A 16,305-nucleotide genomic window follows, 5' to 3' on the forward strand; every position below is an offset into this window, starting at 1 on the left:
CATGAGCGTGAGCCATGGACATAGCACTATAGGTGGAATAGAATGGTGGTTGTGGAGAAGACAAAATGGAGAAGATTGTCTCACATCAACTAGGTGTATCAACGGGCTATGGATATGCCCATCAATAGATATCAATGTGAGTGAGTAGGGATTGCCATGCAACGGATGCACTAGAGCTATACGTGTATGAAAGCTCAAAAGAAAACTAAGTGGGTGTGCATCCAACTTGCTTGCTCATGACGACCTAGGGCACTTTTGAGGAAGCCCATCATTGGAATATACAAGGCAAGTTCTATAATGAAAAATTCCCACTAGTATATGAAAGTGACAACATAGGAGACTCTCTATCATGAAGATCATGGTGCTATTTTGAAGCACAAGTTTGAAAAAAGGATATTAGCATTGCCCCTTCTCTCTTTTTCTCTCATTTTTTTATTTGGGCCTTCCCTTTTTTTATGGCCTCTTTTTTATTATTTAGTCTGGTGTCTCATCCCGTCTTGTGGGGGAATCATAGTCTCCATCATCCTTTCCTCACTGGGACAATGCTCTAATAATGAAGATCATCACACTTTTATTTACTTACAATTCAAGAATTACAACTCAATACTTAGAAAAAAATATGACTCTATTTTAATGCCTACGGCGGTGTATCGGGATGTGCAATGATTCAAGAGTGACATGTATGAAAAAAATTATGAACAGTGGCTTTGCCACAAATACAATGTTAACTACATGATCATGCAAGGCAATATGACAATGATGGAGCGTGTCATAATAAATGGAATGGTGGAAAGTTGCATGGCAATATATCTCTGAAAGGCTACGGAAATGCCATAATAGGTAGGTATGGTGGCTGTTTTGAGGAAGGTATATGGTGGGTGTATGGTACCGGTGAAAGTTGCGCGGTACTTGAGAGGCTAGCAATGGTGGAAGGGTGAGAGTGGGTATAATCCATGGACTCAACATTAGTCATAAATAACCCACATACTTATTGCAAAAATCCACAAGTAATCAAAACAAAGTACTACACACATGCTCCTAGGGGAAGGGTTGGTAGGAGTTAACCATGGCGCGATCCCGACCTCCACACATAAGGAAGGCAATCAATAAATAAATCATGCTCCAACTTCATCACATAACGGTTCACCATACGTGCATGCTACGGGAATCACAAAATTTAACAAAAGTATCTCTAAAATTCACAATTACTCAACTAGCATGTCTCTAATATCACCATATTTATATCTCAAAACAATCATAAAGAATCAAACTTCTCATAGTATTCAATGCACTTTATATGAAAGTTTTTATTATACCCATCTTGTATGCCCATCATATTAGGACTAATTTTATAACCAAAGAAAATTACCATGATGTTCTAAAAGACTCTCAAAATAATATAAGTGAAGCATGAGAGATCAACAATTTCTATAAAATAAAACCACCACCGTGCTTTAAAAAGATATAAGTGAAGCACTAGAGCAATATTGTCTAGCTCAAAAGATATAAGTGAAGCACATAGAGTATTCTAATAAATTTCTATTCATGTGTGTCTCTCCCAAAAGGTGTGTACAGAAAGGATTATTGTGGTAAACTAAAAAGCAAAGACTCAAATCATGCAAGACGCTCCAAGCAAAACACATATCATGTGGTGAATAAAAATATAGCCTCAAGTAAAGTTGCCGATAGACGAAGACGAAAGAGGGGATGCCTTCCGGGGCATCCCCAAGCTTAGGCTTTTGGTTGTCCTTAAATTTTAACTTGGGGTTCCTTGGGAATCCCCAATCTTAGGCTCTTGCCACTCCTTATTCCAAAATCCATCAAATCTTTACTCAAAACTTGAAAACTTCACAACACAAAACTTCAACAGAAAATCTCATGAGCTCCGTTAGTATAAGAAAATAAACCACCACTTTAAGGTACTATAATGAAATCACTATTTATTTATATTGGTGTTAAACCTACTGTATTCCAACTTCTCTATTGTTCATACCCCCCGATACTACTCATAGATTCATCAAGATAAGCAAACAGCATACGAAAAACAGAATCTGGCAAAAACAGAACAGTCTGTAGCAATCTGTAACTTTTGAATACGTCTGTAACTCCAAAAATTCCGAAATAGATTGGTGGACGTGAGGAATTTGTCTATTAATCTTATGCAAAAAGAATCATCCTAAAAGCACTCTTCTGTAAGAAATGACAGCTATTCTCGTGAGCGCAAAAGTTTCTGTTTTTTACAGCAAGATCTCAAAGACTTCACCCAAGTCTTCCCAAAGGTTCTACTTGGCACAAACACTAATTAAAACATAAAATCACATATAAACAGAGGCTAGATGAATTATTTATTACTAAACAGGAGCAAAAATCAAAGAACAAAGATAAAATTGGGTTGCCTCCCAACAAGCGCTATCATTTAACGCCCCTAGCTAGGTATTGAGATTTCGATGATGCTCACATGAAAGACAAGAATTGAAGCGCAAAGAGAGCATCATGAAACATGTGACAAACACATCTAAGTCTAACATACTTCCTATGCATAGGAATCTTATAGGCAAATTATCATAGCAAGCAAAAGATAGCATAAGCAAGGAAGCGGAAAGAAACAATAGCAATCTCAACATAACGGGAGGTAATTTAGTAACATGAAAATTTCTATAACCATATTTTCTCTCATAATAATTACATGTGGGATCATAAGAAAATTCAACAAAATAGCTATCACATAATATATTTTCAACACGATCCACATGCATGCGAAGTTGACACTCTTCCAAAATAGTGGGATTAACATTAACTAAAGTCATGACATCTCCAAACCCACTTTTATCAAATATTTCATAAGATTGAAAATTCTCCAAATATGTGGGATCTAAAGTTGACACTCTTACAAACCCACTTTCAATAATATTGCAAATGCTATTATCAATCTCATATTCATCATGGGGCTTAAATAAATTTTCAAGATCATAAGAAGAATCACCCCAATCATGATCATTGCAACAAATAGTAGTCATAGCAAAACTAGAATCTCCAAGCTTCGGGTTTTGCATATCATTAACACAATTGACATCAATAGAATTTATAGTAAAATCATCACAATCATGCTTTTCATCGAAGGAACTATCAAGTATGGGTGGAATAGCCACAATCTCATGTTTAACATAAGGAACTATTGCAAATTTGTCTTCATAAATATTGGCATCATGGCACAAGAATAGAAAGCATCATGTTCATCAAGGGATATTTCAATCAAATCGCCGAAATCATAATTATCTATAGATTCATGCATATCATTATTTTCTTCCAAAGCAACGGTAATTCTTTCAATAAATTCTTAGACATAGACATTATGAGCATAGTTTTCATAGCAATATTTAAGTATGTCGAAATTTTCAGATTCATAGAGAGTAATAACATACTTTTCAATCAAATAAGCAACTTCATAAGCACCCTTAAAAGCAACAAATTCTTCAATTTGTTCGATATCATAGTAACTATAAACACCCTTTGCATAAGAAGATAAGATTTCATTATCATTAAACTCACATAGGTAGGGAAGGTGTTTTTTACGGTTCTTAGAGCAACAAGTAAAATCATAAATTTCACAAAGATTCCAAGCATAACACAACAATCTGTTTATTTGATCCTGCAGGAGTCTCCCATTTTCATACAAATGGTAACGAACAAAATGAGCATGCTCATCTAAAGATTTCTCATCAACTAGGCTAGTTGGGGTTTCAGCACGAGCGCATAAGGATCGAAGATGATCCAAGTAGAACACTTTAAGTGGATCCATATCAATAGATTTTTAGCAAGCAAAGATGCTAGCAAATAGAAGGCACATGGAAACACAAGCCAAAAGACATACGAGAAGAAGGCAAAGAAAAGGCAAAGGTTTTTGCAAATTGTTTAGAAGTGGGGGAGAGGAAAACCAGAGGCGAATGGCGAATAATGTAATGCAAGGGAGAAGAGTTTATGATGGGTACTTGGTATGGCTTTACTTGGCGTAGATCTCCCCGACAACGGTGCCAGAAATCCTTCTTTCTACCTCTTGAGCTTGCGTTGGTTTTACATTGAAGAGGAAAGGGTGATGCAGCAAAGTAGCGTAAGTATTTCCCTCAGTTTTGAGAAGCAAGGTATCAATCCAGTAGGAGATGACGCACAAGTCACCGAATACCTACACAAACAATCAAGAACTTTGCAACCAACACGATAAAGGGGTTGTCAATCCCTTCACGGTCACTCGCAAAAGTGAGATCTGATAGAGATAATAAATTAAATATTTTTGGTATTTTTGATGTATAGATTGGAAAGTAAAGATTGAAAAATAGTAAACGAGATTCAACAATATGGAAAAGAGATGCAATATAATGGAAAAGAGACCCGGGGCCATAGGTTTCACTAGTGGCTTCTCTCAAGATAGCATGTATTACGGTGGGTGAACAAATTACTGCTGAGCAATTGATAGAAAAGCACATAATTATGATGACATCTAAGGCAATGATCATGAACATAGGCATCACGTCTGTGTCAAGTAGACCGACTCCTGCTTGCATCTACTACTATTACTCCACACATCGACCGCTATCCAGCATGCATCTAGAGTGTTAAGTTCATAAGAACAGAGTAACGCATTAAGCAAGATGACATGATGTAGAGGGATAAACTCAAGCAATATGATATAAACCCCATCTTTTTATCCTCGATGGCAACAATACAATATGTGCCTTGCTGCCCCTACTGTCACTATGAAAGGACACCGCAAGATTGAACCCAAAGCTAAGTACTTCTCCCATGGCAAGAAAGATCAATCTAGTAGGACAAACTGAACCGATAATTCGAAGAGACATGCAAAGATATCAAATCATGCATATAAGAATTCAAAGAAGAACTAAATAATATTCAGAGATAATCTTTTTCATAAATCCACAATTCATCGGATCACGGCAAACACACCGCAAAAGAATATTACATCGAATAGGTCTCCAAGAACATCGAGGAGAACTTTGTATTGAGAATCAAAGAGAGAGAAGAATCCATCTATCTAATAACTATGGGCTCGAAGGTTTTTGGTAAACTATTCAGCTTCATCGGGGAGGCAATGGTGTTGATGTAGAAGCCCTCCATGATCGATTCCCCCTTCAGCAAATTGCCGGAAAAGGCCCAAAGATGGGATCTCACGGGTACAGAAGGTTGTGGCGGTGGAAAAGTGGTTCCGTGCCTCCCCCTGATGTTTTTAGGGTATAAGAGTATATATAGGTGAAAGAACTAGGTCGGTGGAGCTATAAGGGCCCTACAAGGGTGGGGGCACGCCTACCCCCTGGGCGCGCCCTCCTACCTCGTGGGCGCCTCGTTGCGTCTCTGAATTCAACTCCAAGTCTTCTGGTTTTCTTTCGGTCCAAGAAAGATCATCGCGAAGGTTTCATTCCGTTTGGACTCCGTTTGGTATTCCTTTTCTGCAAAACTCTAAAATAGGCCAAAAAGGACAGAAACTGGCACTGGGCCTCCGGTTAATAGGTTAGTCCCAAAAATAATATAAAAGAGCATAGTAAAGCCCATTAAACATCCAAAACAGATAATATAATAGCATGGAACAATCAAAAATTATAGATACATTGGAGACATATCAATAACTGCTACTCTAACATCGCAAACGTTTGTATAATTCAAATCGTGTGCATTATGTAACCATTCACGTGACATCACGTGTCTTGCTTTTAATGCCTATAGGAGGTGTCGTGCGGACAGCTGCTTGACTGAACGGGAGGCGTGCGAGCGTAGTCTGGTGTGCAGGCTGACCAAGAGGCATGCAAGCTATCCTCCAATGCACAGGCTCACCAGGAAGCGTGTGAGATGTACGCTGTGCAGGCTCACTGGGAAGTGAGCCCTTTAACTTCCATGGTCGCCCGCCTTCCTCTCCGTTAATGGTGCCTGAGCCGCTGCTTAATACGGGCGGCCTTACTGTTCGCCTCCCATTCCCCTTCCTCCCGCAGACCTCCACCAATGCCATGGCGCAGAAGGATCATCTGCCACTAGTCAAGTTTGGTGAAGTCGACTCCGAGCGGGAGGAGATAGAAAATAAGGAGGAATGGGGCCTCATGGACATGGCCCAGAACAAGCTAGCCGCGAGGTTGCTGCCGCCGCTCCATCCCAGCTCCCATCCCCGCGCCCGCACCAGCGACCATCCCCGTAGCATTGACGGGCTGGTCGCCGAGCACTATCACAGAGCTGGAAGCCGCGAGCGTCAGCGAGGTATCCGTGGACCTGCGCGAGCTCGTGTACATGGCAGCGCCTGTGCACATGCCCGTGCGTGCCCCTCCACCCACCGCGACACTGGTCCCCGTGCGTTTGGCTGCACCCACCATGCCCATGCCCATGCACGCGCTCCCCTCAGCGGCATGGGATGCCGCCACCGACCGCTACTTGTCAGCGCCGCGAGCTGCCATCCTCCTGCGCCCCGCCCGTCGACCGCGATGACATGATGTTTTATTTACATGTGAAGAGCATTTTGTGCTGCCTTGAAGTATTCAACCATGGCGTCCTGGAGGATGACAACGACAAGAACAGTGCGGCACGCCGCCTCCGCCGCCGTTGGTAATAGTTTTTTCTTGGGTTTAATACTATATCTCGATCATATGAATATAAATTCGCAGTGTGACTAAATGAAATATATGGTTTGAGCGAACTTGTGTGTTTCTCTCTTAATGTACAGACTTATCAAATGATTTTCTTTTGAAAAACGGCAATGGTTTTTAAATATAAAACACTCATCGCAAACATTTTAGTTAGCACACATGTATGCAAACCGACAGCTTTCCTAGGAAGCCAAGGGAAAATAGGCCGAGCAGGATTTGTGCGGCTCTTGATCGCAAACGTTTTAGATAGAACACCCGTATGCAAAGTGAGAGCATGATTTGTGCATCTCTTCAACGCAAACAGTTGTTTTGGATGACCCATGTGCAACCACTTACAAACAATTTGGTAAGATTTCCATCTGTCATATTGGGTATGTTGCCATAAGTCAAACTGGAAAGATTGACATTTGTTGATCTAGTAACATTGCCATTTGTCAACCTTGTAACACTGCGATTTGTCAAAATATGTAGCTAAAAATCACTACCAGTATCTAATTTTTGCACCTAAAATTCAGTAATTAAGCATAGATTTCATTCATAGATTAAGCAGTCGTTCTTTATACAAACAGTTCAATTCGACAGCTGAATCGGCCAAACTTTTCCCCAATTGTTGCCAACCACGTACTGAAATAGCTAGTTCTACTTTATATACTAGCTAATTTTAAGTATGTTGTACAGTTCCACCACAGCTATAGTCAGATGAACTGAACAAATAAGCCCCTGAATACTACTACTACTTCGGAGGGGCTTTGTACTACTTCTGGCAGCCTCTCCTCTGCCGAGCACGCTCAGTAAGAGGCAGAGGAGGGGGAGCCTACGGATGAGCTGGACAACTGCAATACGGTGTCTGCCGCTACTGTACCCTCAGGGACGCTCACCTCGAACGCCCTTTGCCGATCCAGACGACCCCTCTCAAAGTATTGGTTCTCCTCGTAGATCTCCTGATTCCTCGCCTCTGCGTCTGCGTGTGCCGCGACCATGACAGCGGTCAGGCTCTTTACATGCTCGACGAGGTGCTCCTCCTCCTCCCGCAGGAACTCGATGTAGCACGCAAGGTCGTTGCCGCACGTGCGGGCCTCCACCTCTGCCTCCCTCCTTCAGGCGGCGGTGGTGGAGCGGGTGATGATCCCGGCAGTCGACGGTGGGCTGGCAGCCACGGCAGCCGACGATGGGGTGGCGGCCACGACCGCCACCTCCCGCCTTTGGGTCGTGCTGGCCGAGCGGGTGATGACCATGGTGGCCGGCAGTGGGGTGGCGGCCACGACGGCCACCTCCCGCCTTCGGGCTGCGGCGGCAGAGCGGGCGATGGCCCTGGATTTCGACGGTGGTGTGGCGTCAACGGCGGCTGGCAACAGCTGCAGACAGGCAGCGACGGCGGAGCGTGTGGTGGGTGTTCCGCGCACATCCAACAGGGACGCCACACGCACTACACTATGCCGGGAACTGCGCTGCCGCCGCGGTGTAGCCTCCTGATACGTCTCCAACGTATCTATAACTTTTGATTGTTCCATGCTATTATATTACCTATTTTGGATGTTTATGGGCTTTATTTTACACAATTATATCATTTTTGGGACTAACCTACTAACCGGAGGCCCAACCCGTATTGCTGTTTTTTTGCCTATTTCAGTATTTCAAAGAAAAGGAATATCAAACGGAGTCCAAATGGAATGAAACCTTCGGGAGCGTGATTTTTGGAATGAACGTGATCCAGAGGACTTGGAGTGCAAGTCAAGAAGCAGCTAAGGCAGCCACGAGGGTGGGGGGCGCGCCCACCCCTACAGGGCGCGCCCCCTGTCTCGTGGGCCCCTCGGGCGGCCACCGACGTACTTCTCCCTCCTATATAAGCCTATGTACCCCGAAAACATCCAGAGAGCCATCGAAGAAATATTTCCGCCACCGTAACCTTCTGTATCCGCGAGATCCCATCTTGGAGCCGTCGCCGGCGTTCTGCCGAAGGAGGAATCCACCACGGAGGGCTTCTACATCAACACCATAGCCCCTCCGATGAGTTGTGAGTAGTTTACCACACACCTTCGGGTCCATAGTTATTAGCTAGATGGCTTCTTCTCTCTTTTGGATCTCAATACAATGTTCTCCCCCTCTCTTGTGGAGATCTATTCGATGTAAACTCTTTTTGCGGTGTGTTTGTCGAGATCCGATGAATTGTGGGTTTATGATCAAGTTTATCTATGAATAATGTTCGAATCTTCTCTGAATTCTTTTATGTATGATTGAGTTATCTTTGCAAGTCTCTTCGAATTATTGGTTTGGTTTGGCCTACTAGATTGATCTTTCTTGCCATGGGAGAAGTGCTTAGCTTTGGGTTCAATCTTGCGGTGTCCTTACCCAGTGACAGGAAGGGTTGCAAGGCACGTATTGTATTGTTTCCATCGACGATAAAAAGATGGGGTTTATATCATATTGCTTGAGTTTATCATTCTACATCATGTCATCTTTCTTAATGCGTTACTCTGTTCTTATGAACTTAATACTCTAGATGCATGCTGGATAGCGGTCGATGTGTGGAGTAATAGTAGTAGATGCAGGCAAGAGTCGGTCTACTTGTCACGGATGTGATGCCTATATACATGATCATGCCTAGATAATCTCATAATTATTCGCTTTTCTATCAATTGCTCGACAGTAATTTGTTCACCCACCGTAATAGTTATGTTATCTTGAGAGAAGCCTCTAGTGAAACCTATGGCCCCCAGGTCTATCCTTTATCATATAAGCTTTTAATATACTTTGATTTGCATCTTTATTTTCTACATCTTTATTATAAAATACCAAAAATATATTTATCTTATCATATTATCTCTATCAGATCTCACTTTCGCAAGTGGCCGTGAAGGGATTGACAACCCCTTTATCGCGTTGGTTGTGAGTTCTTTGTTTGTTTGTGTAGGTTCGTGGGACTTGTGAGGAGCCTCCTACTAGATTGATACATTGGTTCTCAAAAACTGAGGGAAATACTTACGCTACTGTGCTGCATCACCCTTTCCTCTTCAAGGAAAACCAACGCAAGCTCAAGACGTAGCAAGAAGGATTTCTGGCGCAGTTGCCGGGGAGGTATTCGCTCAAGTCAAGACATACCAAGTACCCATCACAAACTCATCTCCCTCGCATTTACATTATTTGCTATTTGCCTCTCATTTTCCTCTCCCCACTTCACCCTTGCCGTTTTATTTGCCCTCTCTTTCCCAATCTCCTCTCTTTTTCGCTTGCCTTTTTCTTCCTCTCTCTTTCGCTTGCCTTTTTCTATTTGCTTGTGTGTTGGATTACTTGTTGCTATGGCGCAAGATAATACCAAATTGTGTGATTTCTCCAATACCAATAATAATGATTTCCTTAGTACTCCGATTGCTCCTCTTAATGATGTTGACTCTTGTGAAATCAATGCTGCTTTGCTTAATCTTGTTATGAAAGATCAATTCTCCGGCCTTCCTAGTGAAGATGCCGCTACCCACCTAAACAACTTTGTTGATTTGTGTGAGATGCAAAATAAAAAAGATACAGATAAGGATATTGTTAAATTGAAGTTATTTCCGTTTTCACTTAGAGATCGTGCTAAAGTTTGGTTTTCGTCTTTGCCTAAAAATAGTATTGATTCTTGGAACAAGTGCAAAGATGCTTTTATCTCTAAGTATTTTCCTCCCGCTAAGATCATCTCCCTTAGGAACGATATTATGAATTTTAAACAACTTGATCATGAGCATGTTGCCCAATCTTGGGAAAGAATGAAATTGATGATTCGCAATTGCCCTACTCATGGTTTGAATTTATGGATGATCATACAAAATTTTTATGCCGGATTGAATTTGCTTCTAGAAATCATTTAGATTCGGCCGCGGGAGGCACGTTTATGGAAATCACTTTAGGAGATGCTACAAAACTTCTTGATAATATTATGGCTAATTATTCTCAATGGCACACCGAACGATCTACTAGTAAAAAAGTGCATGCTATAGAAGAAATTAATGTTTTGAGTGGAAAGATGGATGAGCTTATGAGATTGTTTGCTACTAAGAGTTCTTCTATTGATCCCAATGATATGCCTTTATCTACCTTGATTGAGAATAATAATGAATCTATGGATGTAAATTTTGTTGGTAGGAATAATTTTGGAAACAATGCTTATAGAGGAAACTTTAATCCTAGACCGTTCCCTAGCAATTCCTCTAATAATTATGGAAATTCCTACAATAATTCTTATGGTAATTTTAATAAGATGCCCTATGATTTTGAAAATAGTGTGAAATAATTTATGGTCTCTCAAAAGAATTTTAATGCTTTGCTTGAACAAAAATTGCTCAAAGTTGATGATTTGGCTAGGAACGTTGATAGACTTTCGCTTGATGTTGATTCTCTTAAACTTAGATCTTCTTATCCTAAGCATGATATCAATGAGTCTCTCGAACCTATGAGAAGTTCCATTGACGAATGCAAAGAAAGAACCGCTAGATTGCATGCTAAGAAAGATAGCTTTATAAAGGCGTGTTCTTCTAGTTTCCATGAAAATAATGATGAAGATCTTAAAGTTATTGATGTGTCCCCTATTAGATCTTTGTTTTGCAATATGAATCTTGATTATAATGGGACTGGAGATGAGTCAACTTCATTTAGAAGGCGTCCCAAGAATTCAGAGTTTTTAGATCTTGATGCTAAATTTGGTAAAAGTGGGATTGGAGAGGTCATGACTTTAAATAGTATTGAACCCACTATCTCGGATTTCAAGGAATTTGATTATGATAATTTCTCTTTAGAAAGTTGTATTTCCTTGTTGCAATCCGTTGTTAATTCTCCTCATGCTTATAGTCAAAATAAAGCTTTTACCAAACATATTGTTGATGCCTTGATGCAATCTTTTGATGAAAAACTTAATTTGGAAGTTTCTATACCTAGAAAACTTAATGATGAATGGGAACCTACTATAGAGATTAAAATCAAAGACTATGAGTGTTTTGCTTTGTGTGATTTGGGTGCTAGTGTTTCCACGATTCCGAAAACTTTATGTGATATTCTAGGTTTCCATGATCTTGATGATTGCTCTTTAATTTAGCACCTTGCAGATTCCACCATTAAAAAGCCAATGGGAAGAATCAATGATGTTCTAATTGTTGCAAATAGAAATTTGGTGCCCGTAGATTTTGTCGTTCTTGATATAGATTGCAATCTTTCTTGCCCTATTATTCTTGGTAGACCTTTCCTTAGAACGATTGGTGCGATTATTGATATTAAGGAAGGGAATATTAGATTCCAATTTCCATTAAAGAAAGGCATGGAGCACTTTCAAAGAAAGAAAGTCAAATTACCTTATGAATCTATCATGCGAGATACCTATGAATCAAGTGCCAAAGATGGCACTACTTAGATCTATCCTCGCTTTTATGCCTAGCTAGGGGCGTTAAACGATAGCGCTAGTTGGGAGGCAACCCAATTTTCTTTGTGTTTTTTGTTTTTGTTCCTGTTTAGTAATAAATTTTGCATATACTTTCTGTTTAGATGTGTTTTCATGTTTTATTTAGTGTTTGTACCAAGTAGAACCTATAGGATAACCTATGATGATAGTTGATTTGATTCTGCTGAAAAACAGAAACTTTGCACTCACGAGAAAAAGTTAAATAAATCACAGGAAGAATATTTTGCATTAATTATTTTTGCTTCTGTTCAATAAACAAATTGTTTAGGACGTCCTATTTTGGTAGGATTTTTGAGGTTCCAGAAGTGTGTGTTAGCTACAGATTGCTACAGACTGTTCTGTTTTTGACAGATTCTGGTTTTTGTGTGTTATTTACTTATTTTGATGCATCTATGGCTAGTATGTAAGGGTATGAACCATAGAGAACTTGGAATACAGTAGGTTTAACACCATTATAAATAAACAATGAGTTCATTATAGTACCTTATGTGTTGGTTTTGTTTTCTTTCACTAACAGAGCTTATGAGATTTCCTGTTGAGTTTTGTGTTGTGAAGTTTTCAAGTTTTGGGTAGAGATTTGATGGACTATGGAATAAAGGGTGGAAAAATCCTAAGCTTGGGGATGCCCAAGGCACCCCAAGATATTCAATAATATCCAAAAGCCTAAGCTTGGGGATGCCCCGGAAGGCATCCCCTCTTTCGTCTTTGTTCATTGGTAACTTTACTTGGAGCTATATTTTTATTCGCCACATGATATGTGTTTTGCTTGGAGCGTCGTGTATTATATTAGTCTTTGCTTTTTAGTTTACCACAATCATCCTTGCCGTAACACACCTTTTGTGAGAAGCCTACTCGGTTAAAATTTATTAGAATACTCTATGTGCTTCACTTATATCTTTTGAGCTAGATAGTTTTGCTCTAGTGCTTCACTTATATCTTTTAGAGCACGGCGGTGGATTAATTTTGAAGAAATTTTTGATCTCTCATGCTTCACTTATATTATTTTGAGAGTCTTTTAGAACAGCATGGTATTTGATATGGTTATAAATTGGTCATAGAATGATGAGCATCCAAGTTGGGTATAATAAAAACTATCATAGGAAGTGAATTGGATGCTATGATCAACTTGATACTTGATAATTGTTTTGAGATATGGAGGTAGTGATATTAAAGTCATGCTAGTTGGGTGATTATTAATTTAAAGAATGCTTGTGTTGAAGTTAGCAACTCCCGTAGCATGCACGTATGGTTAAAGTTGTGTAACAAATTTGAAGCATGAAGTGTACCTGGCTTGTGCATCCTTATGAGTGGCGGTCGGGGACGAGCGATGGTCTTTTCCTACCAATCTATCCCCCTAGGAGCATGTGCGTAGTGCTTGGTTTTTGATGACTTCTCAATTTTTGCAATAAGTATATGAGTTCTTTCGACTAATGTTGAGTCCATGTATTATACGCACTTTTACCTTTCCATCATTGCTAGCCTCTTCGGTACCGTGCATTGCCCTTTCTCACCTTGAGAGTTGGTGCAAACATCGCCGGTGCATCCAAACCCCGTGATATGATATGCTCTACCACACATAAACCTCTCTATATCTTCCTCAAAACAGCCACCATACCTACCTATTTATGGCATTTCCATAGCCATTCTGAGATATATTGCCATGCAACTTTCCACCGTTTCGTTCATCATCATCATGACATACATTACTTTTGTCATATTGCCATTGCATGATCATGTAGTTGACATCGTATTTGTGGCAAAGCCACCATGCATAATTTTCGTACATGTCACTCTTGATTCATTGCACCATCTCGGTACACCGCCGGAGGCATTCATATAGAGTCATATCTTGTTCTAGTTTCGAGTTGTAATTCCTATGTTCTAATCAATAAAAGTGTGATGATCATCATTATTAGAGCATTGCCCAAAAAAATAAAAAAAGAAGAAGAAAGGACAAAAAAAAGAAGGCCCAAAAAAAATAAAAAATAAAGAAAAAAAGAAAAAAAATAAAAAGGGCAATGTTGCTATCTCTTTTTCCACACTTGTGCTTCAAAGTAGCACCTTGTTCTTCGTGTAGTGAGTCTCATATATTGTGCTTCAAAGTAGCACAATGTTTTTCATATAGAGAGTCTCATATGTTATCACTTTCATATACTAGTGGGAATTTTTCATTATAGAACTTGGCTTGTATATTCCTACGATGGGCTTCCTCAAATGCCCTAGGTCTTCGTGAGCAAGCAAGTTGGATGCACACCCACTAGTTTTCTTTTGTTGAGCTTTCATTCATTCATAGCTCTAGTGCATCCGTTGCATGGCAATCCCTACTCCTCATGTTAACATCAATTGATGGGCATCTCCATAGCCCGTTGATTATCCTCGTCAATGTGAGACTTTCTCCTTTTTTGTCTTCTCCACACAATCCCCAATTATTATTCTATTCCACCCATAGTGCTATATCCATGGCTCACGCTCATGTATTGCGTGAAGGTTGAAAAAGTTTGAGATTATTTAAGTACGAAACAATTGCTTGGCTTGTCATCGGGGGTATAGAAGTTGGGAACATCTTTGTGTGACAAAAATGAAGCATAGCCTAACCATATGATTTTGTAGGGATGAACTTTCTTTAGCCATGTTATTTTGAGGAGACATGATTGCTTTTATTAGTATGCTTGAAGTGTTACTATTTCTTATGTCAATATGAACTTTTATTTTGAATCATTTGGATCTGAAAATTCATGCCACATTAAAGAGAAATTACATTGAGATTTATGCTAGGTAGCATTTCACATCAAAAATTCTGTTTTTATCATTTACCTACTCGAGGACGAGCAGGAATTAAGCTTGGGGATGCTTGATACGTCTCCAACGTATCTATAATTTTTTATTGTCCCATGCTATTATATTACCTGTTTTGGATGTTTATGGGCTTTATTTTACACAATTATATCATTTTTGGGACTAACCTACTAACCGGAGGCCCAACCCGTATTGCTATTTTTTGCCTATTTCAGTATTTCGAAGAAAAGGAATATCAAACGGAGTCCAAACGGAATGAAACCTTTGGGAGCATGATTTTTGGAACGAACGTGATCCAGAGGACTTGGAGTGAAAGTCAAGAAGCAGCCAAGGCAGCCACAAGGGTGGGGGCGTGCCCACCCCTACAGGGCGCGCCCCCTGTCTCGTGGGCCCCTCGGACGGCCACCAACGTACTTCTTCCTCCTATATAAGCCTATGTACCCCGAAAACATCCAGAGAGCCACCAAAGAAATATTTCCGCCACCGTAACCTTCTGTATCCGCGAGATCCCATCTTGGAGCCGTCGCCGGTGTTCTACCGGAGGGGGAATCCACCACGGAGGGCTTCTACATCAACACCATAGCCCCTCCGATGAGTTGTGAGTACTTTACCACAGACCTTCGGGTCCATAGTTATTAGATGGATGGCTTCTTCTCTCTTTTTGGATCTCAATACAATGTTCTCCCCCTCTCTTGTGGAGATCTATTCGATGTAATCTTCTTATTGCGGTGTGTTTGTTGAGACCGATGAATTGTGGGTTTATAATCCAGCTTATCTATGAATAATATTTGATTCTTCTCTGAATTCTTTTATGTATGGTTGAGTTATCTTTGCAAGTCTCTTCGAATTATCTGTTTGGTTTGGCCAACTAGATTGGTAGTTCTTGCAATGGGAGAAGTGTTTAGCTTTGGGTTTGATCTTGCGGTGTCCTTACCCAGTGACAGAAAGGGTTGCAAGGCACGTATTGTATTGTTGCCATCGAGGATAACAAGATGGGGTTTTTATCATATTGCATGAATTTATCTCTCTACATCATGTCATCTTGCTTAAGGCGTTACTCTGTTCTTATGAACTTAATACTCTAGATGCATGCTGGATAGCGGTCGATGTGTGGAGTAATAGTAGTAGATGCAGGCAGGAGTCGGTCTACTTGTCATGGACGTGATGCCTAAATACATGAACATTCCTAGATAATCTCATAATTATTCACTTTTCTATCAATTGCTCGACAGTAATTTGTGCACCCACCGTAATACTTATGCTATCTTCACAGAAGCCTCTAGTGAAACCTATGGCCCCCGGGTCTATCCTTTATCATATAAGCTTTTAATCTACTTTTATTTGCATCTTTATTTTCTGCATCTATATTATAAAATACCAAAAATATATTTATCTTATCATATTATCTCTATCAGATCTCACTTTCACAAGTGGCCGTGAAGGGAT

Source organism: Triticum dicoccoides, chromosome 6B (assembly GCF_002162155.2).
Source record: "Triticum dicoccoides isolate Atlit2015 ecotype Zavitan chromosome 6B, WEW_v2.0, whole genome shotgun sequence".
Lineage (NCBI taxonomy): Eukaryota > Viridiplantae > Streptophyta > Magnoliopsida > Poales > Poaceae > Triticum > Triticum dicoccoides.